The sequence below is a fragment of the Macrobrachium nipponense genome, chromosome 42 (assembly GCF_015104395.2).
Source record: "Macrobrachium nipponense isolate FS-2020 chromosome 42, ASM1510439v2, whole genome shotgun sequence".
In the NCBI taxonomy this organism is placed as follows: domain Eukaryota; kingdom Metazoa; phylum Arthropoda; class Malacostraca; order Decapoda; family Palaemonidae; genus Macrobrachium; species Macrobrachium nipponense.
Genome location: NC_061103.1, coordinates 27428366 through 27443365, shown reverse-complemented (window position 1 = coordinate 27443365; position 15000 = coordinate 27428366). Strand labels below are relative to the sequence as shown.

The following is a 15000-nucleotide window of genomic DNA, read 5'->3' as shown; positions in this document are numbered from 1 at the left end:
TTATGTCCCAGGGTCATGCAATTTCAGTCTGTCTCTTAGGATGTTTATTATTATTATTATTATTATTATTATTATTTGGAAGGAGTCCCTCTTTTAGGGCAGTGTTAATAAAAATAGTTCTTTGTAGAGAGCCTTCTCTAATCTTATTATATTCTTCTCGTCTGCAGGTTGAGAAGACTCTACAAGCTTAATGCCGTTGAAACAGCTATTATTATTATTATATTATTATTATTATTATTATTATTATTATTATTATTATTATTATTATTATTATTATTATTTATAGAAATCATAAGTTGTTGCAGTAGCAATGGTCACATAACTCCCTCGAAAGTAAAGCTAAACTTTCTGGATAGAACTAAAACAAAACTTCACTTGCAAATAAAAATTGAGTAAATGAATGCATGAATGATTCATTCTGATCATGGCGTTGCTGACGTAGAATTCCAGCATCTTGTTAACCGATGGTTATTAACATAAGTGTAAGTTACAACATTCAACTTTTTCTTTCCTTTTGAAAAAGTCATTTAAAACTGAACTTTCGCCAAACATCCCGTTGCATCATTTCTATGCAGAAAATTATTTAGAGTATGCACAAATTACTTTGCATGCAGTCAAAATTCTTTTAATTTCAATACCTTCAGTTTTCTCAACATCGGTAAAAAAAAAAATTGCTTCGTGTTTTCTACTTAATTCAGTCCGGGAATGCAGAGAGAGAGAGAGAGAGAGAGAGAGAGAGAGAGAGAGAGAGAGCGAGAGAGAGAGAGAGTTTTACCATCCAAATACTTCCTGGCATTCAAAGAAAACCCTGATTTTAAGGGGTAACTTCTGTGCAGAGCTGAACGGCGAGATTTGTAGGCAACAACCATTCATTGTTTAAAAACGACCGATTATTACAAACTAGTCATCAAAACGGTGTACTCAGGTCATGTTGTGACGAAAAACAGCTTTTGGTAAATGTTGCTTTTAAAAATTTGTGTGTGACTGAGATTGAATTTCGCGACCACGATGGGGAGCTTTTGGTTGGGAATAAAAAAAAAAAAAAAAAAAAAAAAAAAAAAAAAAAAAACACTACTTAAACAGAGGGATACTATCAAACCAATTCCCTTGACCAGACATAACCTAGGGGAAACCATAAACCACTGAGTGAAAAACATGGATACTTTCTAGCCTTTCTTTCCTAAACCTAACCTAACCTGACCTAACCTACACGCGTATTTGTACTAAATTTAAAGAGGCCAGTGTTACCTGGACCCTCTGTACCGTGACCAAGACTGCCATAATTCCGAATAAAATACTATCTTGCTTATATGCCGTGGCTATGTAAGACTTGTTTAGCACGTTAGCCCCTCTAATTAGACTACGGTGCGTGTGCAATGTTTGTTTGTTTGTTTGTTTGGTTTTTTACGTTGCATGGAACCAGTGGTTATTCAGTAACGGGACCAACTGCTTTACGTGACTGCCGAACCACGTCGAGAGTAAACTTCTTTCACCAGAAATACACATCTCTCACTCATCAATGGAATGCCCAAGAATCGAACTCGCGGCCACCGAGGTGGCACGCCAACACCATACCGACCACGCCACTGAGGCGCTTGTATGTGTAATGAGTTAGCCAGCCATTTCAAATCCTCAAGCTTATTTCATCCTAAAAACCGCTTACTTTTCAAAAGAGCTTCATTTTCAGAAGCTATACACATCCATATGTATATTTGTACAGTCCAAGTAATGAAACACACTCATAAATAAACGGGAAGCAACCTGACCTATTCAATATTAAAGTCTCATACCTCATAATCTGCCTAACCTTAGTTGCTTTCAAATCATGCACAGTTCCAAGTACAAATTATTCCATCACGACATTTCACTCCGGAAAAAAATATTATTACGAGTCTGCTAAGTTTATACGCAAATTATTCTAATAGAAAGGTACCAGTAATGTACCAGAGAACAACCACTACAGAGACAGAGATTGTGAAATAGTGACTGCAGCTGAAAACTTCCAGATGAACAACTCAAGATACGTATGACGGTGGCAAACGGTTTACAGGTAGAAAGATTATAAAATACACCTGAGTACCAAAATGTTACACGTAGTGAGGATAATCTATGAGAACCTTTAAAAAACTTTTTGTGAGAGATGGTTTTATGAGTTCGTAATAAAAAGATTTTAACTGTTATTATCCATCATATAATATTATAATCGTTGTTATGTTTCACACACACACACTAATATATGCATACATATGTGTCAGCACGTATGTTTTGCATTTTAAAATGCTCTAAACACTAAAACTAAACTTTAAACGTCAGAAAACCGAAGGGCAATATTCAAGCGCTTGTGCCTCACCAGACCATGCGACTGTAAAAGCTTCGTGGCACCAGGATTAATGTTTGCCTACAAAGGCTGATCTAAAACTGAGGAAATTTTTTAGAGAAAAATATGTAGGAAAAATACGAGACCTTTTTAGGAACGCCACTCGAATCGCAAATGAAACCGGCGGGGAGACATGAGCTTGCTGTGACCAATGAACTGCAGATTTATAAAATCCGGATCAACACAGATGAAGGACAGTGGGGTCAGGGATATGTTAGGAGAACAATAAAAGCTGAAATGAAATCGATGTTGTTCTTTCGAAATGGAGAAGGATGACAGCTGGGAGTGGAAATGGGGGAATGTCGACGTTTGTGAAGGTTGACAGCTCTGTTGGTTCCTCTGGTTGGAAGTCTCTCTCTGGGGTGGGCTGCTCTCTCTTCGAGTGCTAACGATTATGCCCTAAAGACACCTCGCCTCATTAAAAGAGAGAGAGAGAGAGAGAGAGAGAAGTTTTATCTCAGAAAATGAAAAAATAAAAAAATCGCGATCTTGAATATACTCTTTCCGATGTTGACCTCTTATCTTATCGTACTCAAATCTGGCTGCATTCTCTCACGAACGTCATTGTACTGGATATTTCCTGGGTCTATGAAAGTTCCTTCCTTGAGGCCCTGAACTTGGGTCTCTTGTTCTGTTTAACTCCCAGCTGTAGCAGTTCCTAGTTTCTGTTTTTGGTGTAGTTCGACCTCATGTCTTTCACTCGTTAATGATACAACCTAATAATCAATATTGGGGCAGTTACAGCTTTATTACAAAAAATCTCTAAATTCCCCAAGTAAAAGAAGCAATCAGTTGGTATATATTCTATACACAAGACAACAGTTAGTTGATAAAATATTCCATACACTGGAAAAAATAAAAAATATAGTATATATATAAAGATGAAAATAGACCACAAAATCTATCAGTTTTTTCATCAGAAAGAAAAAAATTCACTAAAAACCAAAAACGGAAATCCGATCAAATCCGCCCAGAGGAAGCGACTTATAAGAATTGAAAGCAGCCAAAGCAAACTTAAAATTTATGAGACTCGAATAACAGGCTACACAAGCAGAGAGAGATAGAGAGGGGGAGGGGAGGGGAGGAGGGATTGGGGATAGGGTGGAGGGGGAGAAACCCGAAGATGGCTTACTGAGCTTACTCATACGAAAGTAGGAAAGATTCATCAATATTCCGTACCCGGGAAAAAGTGAACGAAAGAAAATTACGATAACGGAGGAGAATTTTCCCTTCTCTGACTCCTTCTATGTTCTCTGGTTTACCTTTCGTATTATAAACCATAGCATATGGAATGAAGGAAGAGGACCGCCCCCCCCCCCCCCCTCTCTCTCTCTCTCTCTCTCTCTCTCTCTCTCTGAAGAGCGTTATGGGTGTGGATCTTTTAAAAGCCCTAATTTTGGATATGGTTCATCTTTGTTAGTTGCTTATGTGAATCGTAACTGGAGAGAGAGAGAGAGAGAGAGAGAGAGAGAGAGAGTAATATCAGTCATCGAACCTGTAGAAGTGGTAGTGTCACATTGCCAGTTTGATGATATATCACCTCTTCCGGCATAATCTGAAGCAGTTCTGACAAGGTCATTCATACACACACTCACACACACACAGGTCGAACATTCCATCGGACTAGGTGCAACAAAACACATGATACAGTTTAGTGGAAAAAATACTAGGCAATCCAATCAGTACGTGTGTTTTTTTTTTTTTTTTTTTTTTTGCTTATATGCGCCTGAGAGATTTTTTTCTTCATTTATTTCTTTGCATTGGATTGGGAGCAGGACGAATTGACTTTTTTTTTTTTTTTTTTTTTTTTTTTTAGTAAGCTGGAGATTCCCAAGACTCGAGAGGAAAATCATGCATTATAGCCAAGGTTTCCGAAAGGTTTCCCATGGCAGTCTACAAATATACCAAAGTTTTCTCTGTTTTTGCGTTAGTGTGTGGTATCTAGGCTTCTGAATATGCCGTCTTAATTTCCATACGTCCGTAGTATCCTCGTGGGAAATCGTGACTGTCCTTACTTAAGGTAAGTATATCAGTTTTACCAGACCACTGAGCTGATTAACAGCTCTCCTAGGGCTGGCTCGAAGGATTAGATATTTTTTTACGTGGCTATGAACCAATTGGTCACCTAGCAACGGAACCTACAGCTTATTGTGGGATCTGAACCACACTATATCGAGAAATGAATTTCTATCACCAGAAATAAATTCCTCTGATTCCGCATTGGCCGAGCCGGGATTCGAACTTCGGACCACCGGATTGGCAGCCGAGCGCAAAAACCACTCATCCAGCGAGGAACTTACTTCTGCCGTAAGTTATCCGAACTACATCAGTGGTGATTCCGTACGCATGTCGCATGTTCAGGATCAAATGGCTTCAAATCCTTATAAAACCTTACTAAAACCCTCAGTTTCACTATTTGATGCGTGCAATATCAGAATCTTCATGGCTCCGGCAGCAATGTTTTTCCGCGTATGACCCAGCCCTTGTACAGTTTTTAATGCGGCAATCCCTGGTATATCCGGGGGAAAAAAACCTGGATGTTGGAACCCATAAGCTTAAAGAGCGGAAACTATAGCGGCCTCATATTTGAAGAAAACTTTTATGTGAAACGCATAATATAAAAGCGTATTGTATCATGTAGTGCGGCTAGATATTCACGGAAGAGACGTATATCTACTGCATTGCCGCAATATACGAGGATGTTTGAAATTTAAATCTTGATTTTTGCAGGTTCGTTATAGAGTGTATGGATTCTTTTAGTTTATTTTGTGAGACTGGCGTTATTTACATAAATTATTCAGGTTTATTGTATGTAATTTGATAGATAATCAGATCTTGTTTTTTGCAGATTCGTTGTAATCTTTGTATGCAATCTTTGAATTTCTTTTATGAGAATGGCGTTGTTTACATTAATTATTCAGGCTTAGTGTATGTAATTACTCTGTCAATATGAAATTGAGAAAATCACAAACACTATAGAAGAAGAGTTATTAGAGGAGACCATAAATAACTAATTGCATTATTCAACTCCATAATGTTTCATGTGGGTAAATCCATATTGTAATATTTCTCAATAGAAAAATAAACGTAACGACCCATAACATTATGGCAGGAGACAGATTTGTGTCAGAAGTCATCAGACACGAGGAGCAACATTTCATACATTCGCAAAGCAGAGCTCGTAGAGATAAAATTGAATCGGAAGGAATGCAATAAACGAGCGGAAGTAATATACGACATTAATAATGTCTACGAAGTTGGCGTGTCGCAAATACTGAAAAGGTATGGTCCCTTCTCTGTGTAGAAATGAGAGGCCATAATTGGAAACAGCAATGCACCCTTGTTATCAAAATCCGAGATCCCACCCAGCTGCTCTCTCTCTCTCTCTCTCTCTCTTCTTCTTCTTCTTCTTCTTCTTCTTCTTATTCCTCTTCCTCCTCTTCTTCTTCTTCTTCTTCTTCTTCTTATTCTTCTTCTTCTTCTTCTTCTTCTTCTTCTTCTTCTCTCTTTTGACAGGAGGGCCAATGCGTTTGACACTCGAATACCCTGAGGTCCTGCAATGCAATATTTTGGTCAGCGACGGACCCAGCCATGAGCTTGTCGAAGTAAAGAAGTCAAATCGAAGTCAAATAAGCAAAATGTGAAATGCAACAACGACCAAGAGGGAGAAAGCAATGTCTCTGGAATCCCAGGGGCCTCAAACTTACAATCCCATCGGGTCAAACCAAATAACTCGGATGTCAACATCCGGCCAAAGTATGAAAAACTTCCGTCCATCTCGAACTCCCGGCCTACACAAACTTCTCCTCATTTCTCCTCCTTTTATTTTTTTTTTTTATGCTCCAACTGATTTGCCAACGGGTCTTGCCAGGCACACTGGAGGCGAAGGAAGTTGGAGGAAGTAGGATCAGGATAGGAGAGAGGAATGTAAGAAATCTTATGTGAATTTAGGTTAGTCTACTAATATTTACATATTTGCATGAGCTTGCAGACTCATCCCAGAATGTCATTTAGACCCAGAAGGATGACTCCTTCTAGCGTCCTTCCTCTTCTAAGCTGAAAAAGCCTCTTGTTGATATATATATATATATATATATATATATATATATATATATATATATATATATATATATAGTATCTATATATATATATAGATATATATATATATATATACTATATATATATATATATATATATATATAGATGAAGATAAAAGGCCCATTAAAACATATTTGAACTTTGCAAACATATATTTCGAGTACTGAAGGAAGTTGGAGGAAGTAGGATCAGGATAGGAGAGAGGAATGTAAGAAATCTTGTGAATTTAGGTTAGTCTACTAATATTTACATATTTGCATGAGCTTGCAGACTCATCCCAGAATGTCATTTAGACCCAGAAGGATGACTCCTTCTAGCGTCCTTCCTCTTCTAAGCTGAAAAAGCCTCTTGTTGAATATATATATATATATATATATATATATATATATATATATATACTATATATATATATATATATATATATATATATATATATATATATATATATATATATATATATATATATATAGAGAAGATAGGCCCATAAAACACTATTTGACTTTGCAACATATATTTCGAGTACTGAGGAAGTTGGAGGAAGTAGGATCAGGATAGGAGAGAGGAATGTAAAAAGAAATCTTATGTGAATTTAGGTTAGTCTACTAATATTTACATATTTGCATGAGCTTGCAGACTCATCCCAGAATGTCCATTTAGACCCGAAGGATGACTCCTTCTAGCGTCCCTTCCTCTTCTAGCTGAGCCTCTGTTGAATATATATATACTATATATATATATTATATATATATATATATAGCGTATATATATATATATATATATATATATATATATATATATATATATATATCATATCATATATATATATTGATATATATATATATATTATAATGAAGGATAAAAGGCCATAAAAAACCACTGATTTTGAACTTTTTGCAAAACATATATTTCGAGTACTGAAGGCGAAGTTTGGAGGAAGTAGGATCAGGATTAGGAGAGAAGGAATGTAAGAAAATCATGTTCCTGTGAATTTTAGGCGTTAGTCTACTCAATATTTACATATTTCTGCACTGACGCTTTGCAGGGGACTCATCCCAGAATGTCATTTTAGACCCCAGAAGGATGACTCCTTCTAGTGTTCCTTCCCTCATTCAAGCTGAAAAAGCCTCTTGTTGAAATTATATACTATAATAATATATATAATATATCTATATAAATTATTATATAATAATATATATATATATATATTATATATATATGTATATATATTATATATATATCTATATATTTAATATTTTATATATTTATTACTATATATATACATGAATAATTTAAGATACGCGGCATTAATTAGGTATTCTTTTAAAATTCTCGTATGAGAAAAGATTTCAAAATTGAAGAGGAGAAACTTAATAGGAATCCTTATTATATTATCATTTGCAGCATTCTACTTTTCAGAAAAAAACTAATTCAATAAACAAATGCTTTTTGCACTGAGAGGCGGGAAGTCAAGAATATTGAGGAAATGTAATGTTTTATTCACAAGGAAAACTATAGAAATTCAACGAAAGAGACTACTCGTAAAACATTGCCTAGTAAGGTTATTGCGAATCGTGACGTTATGTAATTATATTTCTTATTATAACACCGAAGGAGGGAAAGGTACCGCCTCATTAAATACCGAGAGGGGAAAGGAAGACTTAGCCTGTCATAAAATGAATTCCAGACGCTATTTAAGATGATTTGGGGATCTCTTGAGAAATCCGGGAGAATGCGGAAGTTTCTTCACGCAATTAATTTTCAAGGGAAAGGGAAGTAGTATCCATTCAGTGCAGTTGCACCAATGGTTGTCGAAATCGAAAGGAAAAAGAAAAAGGAAAATGAATGATGAGGTATTTATGTATAAGGTTGTTAATATAAAGTTGGAAACGAAGCCCAAAAATAAACAAAAAAAATATGAAATTTCAAAATAAGTAGTTGCGGTTATAGGAAAATCAACAAAATCCTTTTCAGGACACGATACTTATGCTCATGAAGGTGTTTGTGAAGTTTATCACCACCTTCGAAAGTAAGATTAGTGTTGCCCTAAAATTGTAGGATATGTAAGACTGGTACAAAAGTCATCGAAACAGAAGTTTCCGTTATATTAGTTTTCTGTAGTAGAAAACTATTGAGTTGGTTATTTGTCTGTCCGACCTCTGATCTTAAAAACTACTGAGGTAAGAGGGTTGTAAATTGGTATGTTAATCATCCACCTTCCATCATCAAACATACCAAAGTACAGGTGCAGCCCCCTAGCATCAGTAAGGAGCATTTTGTACTTGTTTATATCACGATCACAACAATAAGATCAGTATCAGTTTCACGGATGATAATGTCTGTATGATAAAAACACAGTCTGTACATGTGTACATCTACATGACTTTTTATGTTTAAGAACCGTACATAGTCTACGCTAAGAAACTCTCTTATATGTTTAGATTCGCTATCATCCATATTAGGACTCCGTGACGTCATGTGACGTCACTGGGGGCGGTGCTTGCCTTCTTAGCCCATTTTAATATGAGGCCTAAACACTACCTTGTAAGTGTTGCACAACCAGAGTCTGGAATAAAAGATTGACAATAACACTAAGAAAGTTCATGTTCTCACCGATTTGTTCTCTGTCCCAAAATAACAGACATTCTTAATGATAATGAACACCTTTGAGATTATGAATGTTATTCAGATCTCACTCGCTTGAATGAACAGAAAGAAAAATAAATAAGAATCCAGTAAAAACAAATGCAGATGTATGTTCCCCTTCGAATTTGGCTGATATTGTTTTTGTTTAACTTATATATATAAATATATATATATATATATATATATATATATATATATATATATATATATATATATTTTTTCGCGTACATACATTACATATATAATGTATATATATTATATATACACATATTATATATATATTATATATATATATATATAATGTATATATATTATTATACAAATACAATAATAATATTATATTAAATATATATATATATATAATAATATTATATATTATTTATATATATATATAAATTATTCAAGTATAACAGTTAAAACAAAACAAAACTATCATATTCCCACACAAACACATACGAGAACAAAGAAATAATTATCTTTACATAACAAGAAGAGGAAACGCAAGTTCAACCACGGCATAACAATCGCAGTCGCTGGAATGTCAACCCAAGCATAGTTATAACAATGAAGCGCTTCACAAAGGACGGACAAGGCTCCCACGGTCCTGTCAGCCCTGATAGAGCGCCAACACCGCCTCGCCACGAAGGCTCCTTTGGTGCAAGGAATGCAAGCATTGCAAGCGCCACCTAAGGACATAGAAACCATCGGGAAAGCAAGCACAAGCGTCGCTCTCCTTAGTGAAGGGCAGATAAGCGGAAGGATGCAGACTGCGTCTGTCTGTCTGTCTGTCATCTGAGACGTTAGCTCTATTAAACGTGATGTCCAGTCACTGAGTGGGCTTGGCAAGTGAGAGCTGAGACCTTCGCGAAAACGGTACCGAGAGATGCTCTGATGGAGCTAAGGTAGACAGGTAACAAGACGATACAGTAGAAAGGAGATGGACTGAAAGAAAGGAAAACGGAAGGAAGATAACAAAGAATAAAGAAATAGGATTATTTATACTAGTTATGGTAACAAGACGATACTGTAGAAAGGAGAAGGACTGAAAGAAAGGAAAACGGAAGGAAGATAACAAAGAATAAAGAAATAGGATGATATATACTAGTTATGGCAACAACGGACGACTGATCAATAAAGGAAGGGGGCTTACACATATACACACACTCACACATACATACATACATATATATGTGTATATATTTGCGTGTATTTATGTATGTGGATGTATGTATGAATGTACATATGCATGTATGTGGAATGGCTTCTAGTTTCTCAATTTCTTCACTCATTTTTGATACGGCACACTTTCATCCTAAATAAGTGGTGCATATATAAAAAAAAAAAAACTTTCATTGGAAATTGTGAGGTTATGAGAACGGAGATTATCTCTCCTTTTTCTCATTTTAGGTTCAAGGCTTTCACTGGGGGAGAGTTTTTAAAATACATGGCGAATTTAAAAATCTGAGATGTCATTTGGGCTATCAAGATGTTGGGTGTAGTGGATGTCACTTTTATAGTATAGGTACTGGGCATAAACACTTGCTTCTTTTATGGCATCCGCACTTTATTTGACCTAAGAGGTTGGGGGAGCTGTATAGAAGCCCGCAATTACTGTGTTTATGTATATATATATATATATATGTATATATATATTATATATATATATATATAGATATACGTGCTCACATTCAACGACATGTTGACGATAGTTGCATATTGTGCACCACTGATCTCTTTACAGCACATTCTCACTTCTTTATCAGCAACATTATTATTAATATTATTATTATTATTATTATTATTATTATTATTATTATTATTATTATTATTATTATTATTATTATTATTATTATTAATGTTTTTCATTGGTTTTACAGGACCACTGAGCCGATTATTATAGCCGTCCCAAAGGATTTGTTTGTAGTTGATTGTTTTGTCAATTGAATTACAACTTTTCACTAAGTTTATAAAACCGTAGACTTGCCTTTTCTAGGTAACTTTCTCCTTGTACTACTTGCACTTCCGAAATAGGCCTGCACGTTTTTTTTTTTTTTCATTCTTCTCCATCAAGACCATATATGTCTACGCCATAGCGCTGTGTTTAATTTTTACATTTCAAAACTTTCCAGCTTTTTACTCTTATTTTTAACTCTAAAACCGAAGATAAAAAGACATGAAAGAAGAGAACATCTTGGCGCGTAGAAAGCCTTATAGGACCCCAGGATATTGGCTGTCTAGTCAGGTAGGAATTAAAAGAGCTTTGGTAAGCCGGGGAGGCTGATTCTAAGACGGCATCCTTTTGGCATCGGAGGAGAGATATGCTTTACTGTCGCTTATCAGAATACCCGAAAGACGACTAGGTTTGCGGATGAGTATGTCTCTCTCTCTCTCTCTCTCTCAGAAAGGCACTCCAGGTATTATCTATACATTTACACACACACACACAAACATACACACACTTTATATATATATATATATATATATATATATATATATATATATATATATATATATATATATATATATATACATTTACATGAATACATTGTGTGTTCATATAATATATATAAGCCATATGCACTGTATGTACTCGCACACGTGTGTATGTATGTATGTGTATATATATATATACATATATATATATATATATATATATATATATATATATATATATATATAGAGAGAGAGAGAGAGAGAGAGAGAGAGAGAGAGAGAGAGAGACGTACACAAAAGAATTGTTATGGCAACACCATTCGAAAGGATCACAGGAGCATTCCATGAGAGTCCGTCTCTAATCCAGATCCCTTTGAGAGAGAGAGAGAGAGAGAGAGAGAGAGAGAGAGAGAGAGAGACTGTGTCTCTGACTTGCATTCCGACGAAGGACGTTTTATACAATTTTATTTCCTTTGGTGCTGCTGTCCATTAGCATTAACGAACAACGCTGCTTTTGCTCGGAGGCTAAACTTATTTACTGACGTAACAGAGTGAGTATCGTTCTTTACATATATATATATATATATATATATATATATATATATATATATATATATATATATATATATATATATATATATATGCGTGTGTGTGTGTGTGTGTGTGTGTGTGTGTGTGTGTAAATTGCTTAGCACTACTGACGATTTCTCTAATTTTATAACTAAAAGACGTCTTTAATATCTAATTCTCAATGCTAACCCCTGTTTGTGTGTGAGTGTGTGTGTGTGTGTATGTGTGTGTCATGGCTTTCTCTCTTTTGAACTTAACGATTTTCAACATAACAGTGTTCTGATAATGACAAGAAAATATCCCTTCTTTCACTCCTATTTTAATCATAATCAGGCACCATCATCACCATAATTATCCCTCATTCTCTTCATAGCATCTTGTATTTTTCATTAAGAAAAAAGGCGTGCAAAACTCGATTCTGCAGGCAATCCCGGTAATTCCAAGCCTCGCCCTTCATGCCCCGTTGCTTTTGTCATTAAGCAGAAATAAAGAGAAGGAAGGTGAGAGGCTAGATCAGGTTGCTGAGCAGAAAGAATGACCCTCAGGTGTCAGCTAAGAGAATTAATGGGTATAATCTCTCTCTCTCTCTCTCTCTCTCTCTCTCTCTCTCTCTCTCTATTGAATATTGCAATATGATATGGTACCCACACTATCAAAAGGATATTGCACAAATAGAGAGTGCCCAAAGGTCCTTTACAGCTGAAATAGAAGAAGTTAAGGATCTTGACTACTGGGAAAGACTACAATCCTTAAAATTATAGTCTAGAAAGGAGAAGAGAACGATACATGATAATTCAGGCATGGAAACAGATAGAAGGAATAGCCGAAAACATCATGGAGCTAAAAATATCAGAAAGAGCAAGCAGAGGTAGATTAATAGTGCCCAAAACTATACCAGGAAAAATAAGGAAAGCACACAGGACATTAATTCACTACGCACCAGTATCGATAATGCAGCGTCTATTCAATGCGTTGCCAGCTCATCTGAGAAATATATCAGGAGTGAGCGTAGATGTGTTTAAGAATAAGCTCGACAAATATCTAAGCTGCATCCCAGACCATCCAAGAGTGGAAGATGCAAAATATACCGGAATATGCACTAGCAACTCTCTGGTAGACATGAGAGGTGCCTCATACTGAGGGACCTGGGGCAACCCGAACAAGATGTAAGGTTTGTAAGGCTCTCTCCCATCCTAATAATCGGCTTTTTTTCTACGTGGTATCACTGGCAACATTTTCCCTCCGACATAATTATTGTTATATGCTTGATAACTTTGAAAGCCATGAAAACTTCTTTGGATTTTATGCGAAATGGGTGTTTATGGGCCTGAAATCGTTTGTAAAATATTATCAGTTTATTTGTATATTCATTCTATTCACCCCGTAATTCACTTCGTCTATTAGCATTCTGTCCTGCAGATGTTTGCTTTACAATCAAATGGCTTCCTCACTTCTAAAGCATCTGCTGACCTCAGTATTGAATCAGGAAGTTAGCATTTAATGCACAGTTGTTGGCCTTTAGCAAAAGTTTCTGAAAAAACAGAAGTTAAACCGCCCTCTGGAGTTACCACCTTTAAGAGTAAATTGCATGTAATAAAAAATGAAAATATTTTCTTTCTCAGTGAAGGAGTGGGGAAAGAGATGATTACTAATTTGCTACATTTACTGTTATGTTACTGAAATGGGGCAATAAAAGATTCCTGTATAGACACAATAACACTTTTTAGAAATCCGAACATATTGATGTCAGACTGTAATTATTAAAGCCGTATTTCAGACAGTTAGGACGATGTTTCTTGAAATGGTTATATATCGGTTGCATGGTGTAACTTCATATTTCATTACGCTATCACGTTTTGTTAACATTGATGGAATTCTCTGAATTAGTTTATAAAAAAATAACATCAGGGTTGTTGGCGCAACATCAGTATTCCCCTTTCGTGCTTTCTAAATTACCGAAAGAAAAAAAAATTTCAGGTAACTGGAATTCCAGAGCAAAACCTTCCCAAGATTTTGACTCAGTTATGTCTTAATTGCTTTAGTTTTTTTTCGTGAAAAGTTAAATTTCTTGGGGACAGGCCACAGAAATTGGATAAAATCATATTTTTTCAAAACCGCTTTTAATTCAGTGCAAAAAATTCTGTCCTTTCATCTCTTAGACAGGAACATACAATGTATTGTTGGAAAATGATTTTTTAAACTGTATCTTTGTTCATTGTTCATTCACGCTTAATTCCCCACCCCCCCCCCCCCCCCCCCCCCCCTTATTATTGTGTGGGTGGTGGAAAACGCGTTCGGCTCATAACATGAAGGGCCAATGTTCAACTTTCGGACAGGACTATTTTGAAATTTTACTAATGTTGTTTTCTTTTTATTTATCAGTTTTTTTCAATATACGTTTTTTCTATTACCATCTGTTACTCCTTTCTAATGAGTACCATATTTTTTGGAAGTTTGAATTTCAGGTCAATGACCCCTGCGGAGTAGTTTCATATAAATAGGGTTCATCTTCTGAATAAAAATAATGATAATAGTAATAATAATAATAAATGGCATATTTTAAAAATCCAGTTAACCTTGTTGACCTGTACGCTTAATTATATACCTTGTTATTAGTTGGCTGCTGTGGATTGCAACTATTTTTGAAAAGTATGTGTTACTAGCTTGAAAGTTATTATTTGTATTTTCATCGAAATGTTTTATGTTATTTCCATTTTTTTTCTTATTTTTTTCCGACCTTTAAGAAAATAGCACTACTGACGAGTCGAAAAGTAAAACAATTTTTTTATTCTTTCAGAAATATTTGTTGTTTTTTCTTTGAGATGAAATGTTTCTACCCATCTATACACACTGACAGACAAACATACATATACTAATAT

General features: G+C 35.3%; 1 protein-coding gene across 1 annotated transcript in view; it reads right to left on the bottom strand.

Annotated features, from left to right (window-relative positions):
• Positions 1-15000, bottom strand: part of LOC135213310 (uncharacterized) — a 160542-nt gene that overhangs the window by 16237 nt on the left and 129305 nt on the right. The window lies entirely within an intron of this gene.